Source organism: Halichoeres trimaculatus, unplaced genomic scaffold (assembly GCF_033239565.1).
Source record: "Halichoeres trimaculatus isolate MK-OKI-2021-1 unplaced genomic scaffold, fHalTri1.1 fHalTri1_scaffold_22, whole genome shotgun sequence".
In the NCBI taxonomy this organism is placed as follows: domain Eukaryota; kingdom Metazoa; phylum Chordata; class Actinopteri; order Labriformes; family Labridae; genus Halichoeres; species Halichoeres trimaculatus.
In genome coordinates, this window is record NW_027437200.1 from 16676849 (window position 1) to 16683368 (window position 6520).

The window sequence follows — 6520 nt, forward strand, 5'->3', positions numbered from 1 at the left end:
TGTATAGTCTCTGTGATGGTATTTAAGTTAAGTTAGAATCAAATACTTTATACACAGGGCTACAGATGCTTGTGCTGGAGTTCCCCTTTGTTCGCAAAACTGGGTTAGCCTCACTTTAAGCTAGTTTACAAATCACGTTGAGCACAACGTTAATAAACACACAAAGACAAAAATGTTGCAGTTTTTAAGAATTTAAAAAGTCTAACAATAAGAAATTTCGTAATTTAAGGAATGAATTAACCAAAAAAATCAGCATAAATTAACATTAACTGACACAATGGGAACCTCAAATCCAGCTTGCCTGAATTGTTTCTGCAAAATGCAGCGATCCATCAGTTTCTCTTCTCTTCGTTTTTTAGTAGCCTGTCTGACTGCTTTTCAAACATGTTAGTTCAGTCAATCACCAAACAGCACTTCCCCGATTTCTGATTTTGTTTTACAGTTTTTGACGGTGTAGAGAGATTATCCGTCTACGTCATCATAAAGATGCGCACGCATCTTAAGCTCCATTCATTCAGACCGGCTAGCGTTTTTAAAACACTAAGTTCAACCTATTAGCAGCATTAAAATGTACGGTTGTTCTGTGGTCAGTTTTTGGAAATGATATTATACAACAAAGGCAACGTCTATCAAGTTTTGACCGTCATAGAGCCACAGGTGTTGTGGACTTAATAGCGACCATGCTAACTGTTGCCTCTGAACCGACAGCATCAGTGATTAACGGCCGAGAGTCACCAGTTAACAGGGTCACACTTTACACCGAAACACCAGCGACGTCTGCGGGTGAATAATTAACTCAGGGCGTAGTTTTCTGGTTCTTTTATTATGAAACGGTGATTTTTTTTTTGGTTTGGGAGGGTTTGAGAGTTATTGGTGCACGTTTACGTCCTGGTCTGTCACAGTCTGGTAAGTCTCCACAGATAATGCAGTCATGAGCATCGAGTGACAGTTGTGTGTTTAAACTGCTCTCTGACAACACGCCGAATTTCTCTGCTAAAAACGTCTTTCCACCTAATATCTGTCCACTTGCTGATCTCTTCTGTCCACTCACTGCCTGCGAGCAGTTAACCATCCGTTAAAGTGATGATATTTAGTTGAAAAAGTGTTTTTTGGTGGTTAACTCCTCCACGTCAGTTGACAAACCGTTATACTCCGCAGTGCTTATACATCAAAGTTGCGCGCGCATCCGACGTTGTTGATAAACAAATACTCTATTAAGCCAACGCTGCCAGTCATCTCCCTGGGGGTTGACCGCAGCTACTATCACTTGCTGTGACATCACATGCACACCCTCTGATATGGTTTAATATTGGACTTTAGATCAGTTTTTTTTTTTTTTTTTTTAAATCATAGAGTGCTAACGATTGAAAAGAGATTATAAAAGTATTTTGGAAGACTTTTAAATGGCTTAATGTACTGTTTTGTTCCTGATTAAATCCCAACATGAGGGACATTCGGCCCTTATCGCTCCTGCCGACAAATTCAACCACTCGCCTCCCAATCTGTCCTTATCTGTAAAGCTGCTCCAGGCTGCGCTCCACATGTGTAGTCATGATTCACTTACTCACAGCTTTGGGAGAGATGATCACGCTGCCAACTATTGATTGGGAGCGTCTCAGCCCAGGCGAGTAACACTTTAAAAATCCATCATATCGCAGCGAGAGCCCGGTGAAATGGAGCGACAGCTGCCGCGTTAAAGCGAGTTTTCACAAACAAGGGAATACATTTGTGTCTCTCTGTGACTCTCGGGGTGAGCTTAGTAAGACTTGTTTGGGTGTGAGTTACATAACGCGACAAATGTGGGCTGTTCTTTTATCTGTTCGCGGTTACCAACAATGAATGTCCAGCCAAACACAAACACTTCAGTGTGGTCATTTGACGCTCATCTGCTGACTGTTACTGAGAGAAAAAACAACAACACATCAAGAGGCTCACAGTCGAGCCCAATCACAATAATCCACTTAGTGACATCATTGCCTCAGCACTAAAGCAAATCTTTCTTTAATTCCCCTTTATCTCGTTTATAGCATCCATCGATTTCCTTTGTTCACACTGAAGGAAGCGCTCATGGCCAAACAACACAATCTGCTTTTGTTTCACCCTCTGTACCTTTATTTTTCCACACTTTGCCTCACGTCTGCCTCCCCGAGCTTTACTCTCAGTGTTCCTGTGTTTACCACACCAGAGAAATGTACAAGAAGACGCCTGTGAAGTTGAGCAATTATCACAGTGAGGGCTGTGTGACACAGCGTGACTCAGCTCAGCACGACACAAACAGTCCTCCCAATGACTTGCTGATTTTTGGGAAGAAAGTGAAGTTCTTGTCAAAAGGCATGTGAGGTAGAGTAACGAAATCTTATGAAATAATGATGATTTGGGGTAACATAAGGTTCTTGTTTTACTCCTGCAGGATCTTTTTGATGTTGATTGCCATTTCTTGGGATGCTGAGCTCAGTTCTGCATCCTCTCATTAGAATAAACAGAACATGTGAAGATGTTTAGTTTTGAATTTAAAAAACAAAAACAAAACAAACAAAAAAAAAAATCAAAAAGTGTAAATAAATCTGCTTAGACTTGAGGGTCTGTAACGCCACATTTTGTGATAAAATTGTTGAATGCAATATGTAACAATCGTCGCCACATATGTAATAAGTTCTTGCATATTGCGTCACTTATTACAAAATGCGGGTTCCTGCATGTGATAAGAACTTATTACAAAATACAGCAGAGTTTATTACATGTTGCATTCAACAATTTTATTACAAAATGGGGCAGATTATTACAAAATGTGGCGCTATTACACAATGAAGTGAAAATTTATGACATCATTACCTATTATGGCGTTGTTATTTAATGTGGCGTTACAGGGTCTACCCAAATTTTTCAGCCAATGAAGAGCTTGTACCTACGTTTATCCTCCCTTACCTCATGAAACATAGGATTGACGTAAAAAGCTGTGAGGACTATTTGCACCTTTGGGTGGAATCACTTGTGGTTTTCCAGGATGAAGACTGTTTCCCATGAGCACTGTCACCCACTGCTGTAAGGATGTGACTCTTGACAAGGCATGTGGGTCTTTTTGTTCAAAGTTATTTTAATTGAATTGAATTCGAATATTATATACATTAACATCATACACATAAACATTGTATGCATCAACCCCCCCAGCTGACACTCCCATACAAAGACTCTTCACTACTTGGGAACATTCTGTTGGAGGGTGAGATACAAAACTATCTGATAAGGCACTTAGTGGTAAATACATAACATAAATATACATAGATACAAACAAAGAATTTATAATAATATACAGATGTATAGAAAAGATGAAACATAAATAAAGAAGAAATGTTAAGATAAATAAAAATAATAACAAATGAGTAAAATCGTGAAGCAGCATGACCAAGTCATAAAGTAGAGTGTTTCAGGGGCTAAAGCAAAGACAATAAAGTATTTATTCCTGTAAAAGTGTAGAGGTGTGTGGAGGGTTAGCTGAAGGAAGTCAGGAAAGATCTCCAGATTTCATCAAATTTCTTTTCAGATTCATACAGCCTGAATCTGATCATGTCCTTTCAGGAACTACTACTCCAAAGTGAGGCATGTGGTTTTTTAAGCAAATGGGCGGAGAGTAGACCTTTTGACACAACTTTTCTTTTTGTGAGCAATGAGGTAATATGTTTATTTGTAGTTATGTACATCCATTGTTTGAAACATGGCAATAAGCAAACTTTCTAAGCGTGTATTTTTAGTGTAGTTTAGTATCAGGATATATTTAGTGTTATTAACAGCCAGGTGCGCTGAGACACGTCCATGACTTGTAATGTTAGAGAATCCTTGTTATGTTTAACCTGACTCTTCATTTTGTTTGATTAAACCACTGCAGTGTAAAAAGAATGTAGAAATAATCAATTTTGGTGCTGATAATCTCATTTTAAATTATAGATTTTGAACAGTTTGATTCCCAGTTGGCTCTGTGGGCCTTTTTGTGAGGAGTTTGCATGTGATTGACTGGCAACCAGTCCAGGGTGTACGCTGCCTCTCGCCAGGAGACAGCTGGGACGGGCTCCGACCCCAAACACTATAGAGGGTATAGAAAATGAATGGATGGATTATAAACAGGCAAATAAACAAAAGTGAGACAATTTAAGATCACTTTTACGGTCCTTTAAACACCAGTCAGGAAGCTTCTTCCTTGCAGATTTTTTGAAGGAAAAAAAACTTTTGCGGAAACAAGCATCTTTCTTTGAACTTTGGTAGAGACATTAAAGTTGTTGCAAATAATCCAGAAGTAATGTATCTTCTTTAACTTTAGATGTGACCCTTTGCACCTTGAATGCACTTAATGCATTTTGTGCAAAGAAAATGTGACATACACGGCCCTTACATTGGCCCTTACATTAGCCTCCCCTCTAAGGTAAGACCCTGACACCCTGGAGTGTGATGTGTGTACATGATGAGGTAAAACAAGGCAGGACTGAAACAGAGGCCTTACTGCGTTGATACATTATATGTGACACACACTGACCTCTGAGGGAAACACCATTATCCATCTGTGCAAAAACACCGGTGGAAATTTTACAGCCTTTTTTTGTTTCACTTTCATGGTTGAGATAGTAGATGTGTTTTTCATGCTCTGCTGTGGCCACACTTTATTTTTTTTTAAAGGGCTGATTATTTATTAATGCCTTCATTAATGCTGCTCTGGAGCACACAGGTGAAAAGGGTTAAATGATAAGTGAAGTAAAAAAGAAAAACATAACAGAGAGTGTGAAAGAACTCCAGATTGATGTCTTCAGTTCCAGATGTTTGCCTTTTTAATAATCTGAAAGAAAGAGAAAAAGTGTCTGTTAATTACTCTTCACCACAAATGAAATATTCAAAGCACACACACACTCACACAGAGTTGATATTTTGGAGATGAGTCACAGGGTTTCGGTGGTGTAGGCTGTGAAAATAGATAACCATTGCTCAGCATAATGTTGACAAGATTATCTCTGAACAGTTTGTATCTGTGACTCCACTTGTGTGCAGATACTCGTACAAATCTGACAACGTTATGATGGCACTGTTAATCCGGGAGAAGCAGCTCCCTGCACTATTAGCCGTCGTGAAGATGGGATACAGGCTCGTTTGTCTCACTTAGAGGTTACTCTTCTGTTTTCAGTTCATCAATAAAACTTTGTCGACTAACAGCTCTAACCCTCACTCGTTAGAGAACAACATCCTCTGCTAAATTTACACCAAATAAAAAAAGTCTCCATGGCGACAACAAAACTCCAGGGGGTCACTGTGACGGCCGAAAATAACTACTTCAGCATTTTCACACTTATGTACTTGTTAAACTGATGAGCTATAATGAATCCTGTCTACATGCTGGAGTCTGGCTCACTGATCTCTCATGCCAAGCTAAGCTAAGCTAACAGTGTGGTAGTTCTCGCTTCATATTTAGCGTACAGACTGGTATGATGCAATAAACTAGGACACTAGGCTCACAGTTACTCATATATGCTAAGCTAATCGTCTTCTGGCTTTAAGTCAACATTAGCCCAATACAGCTAGCTGTAGTTATCAGATGTCAGTTTATCAATATCAGGAACTATGTTCAAATATCTAAGCTAAGTATGTCTTGGGTGTAGCCTTAAGCCTAGCATAGCCTTCATAGTCGTTAATGGGATACTGCAAATTTGGTCTAAATCAGGCTAACCGTTCCCCCATAGTTTCCATCACCTAGGCTAGGCTAAGCTAGCTGCCTCTTAGTTCCATTAGCTAAATGATGAAATGACTTTCCCCTTGAGACAGAGCCAGGCCAGCATTTTTTCCCATTTGTGTTTGTGTGTTAGGTTAAGCTAGCTAAAGGCTATAGTTTATCATTTAACAGGCTGATGAAATATAATGAATGTGGTTCAGGTGCATGTAGCTATTTGTTTTCATTAGAAAGAGCCAAGTAAGAGGTATTTAGAGTATCCAGTATTTACCTAAAGAAGGGGCTCAGCTGTTTCCTCAGTTTCCAGAAGCTTCTCTATGCTACAGGAACTTTTTCCCAGCTGTAGCTTGACATTTGATGTTCAGTATGATGTTTTATGGAAGTTTGTCTCTCCTCCTTCCCTTTTCCAAGTTTCTATTTTGAAAAGCCAGGTTAGTATTTGTCTTTCATTAAGAATTCATGTTAGCTCAGTTCTGACTGGTTGGCTACTCAGGTCACACGCTGTGGAGCAGCCTGAAAGTAGTGCCTGTGTGAGGCTAAGTTATCTGTAAGATGATGAGATATGAATCTTAGCATTGCTAGTTAGCTGATGTTTCCACCTTGAGATGAAGTGAGAGATGTTTTTTACTAAGCTGTTAGTGTTTATGCCAGGCTAAGCTAACTGTAGGCTTAAGTTTCATATTAAACAAATAGACTGATGAGATATGAATCTTGTTTTTGCTGATGCACTGTAAAAAAAATAATTTGTTGAATCAACTTAACTCACTCAAGTCATCTTGTTGCTTTGACTGAGTTAAATGAATTCAACATTAAGTG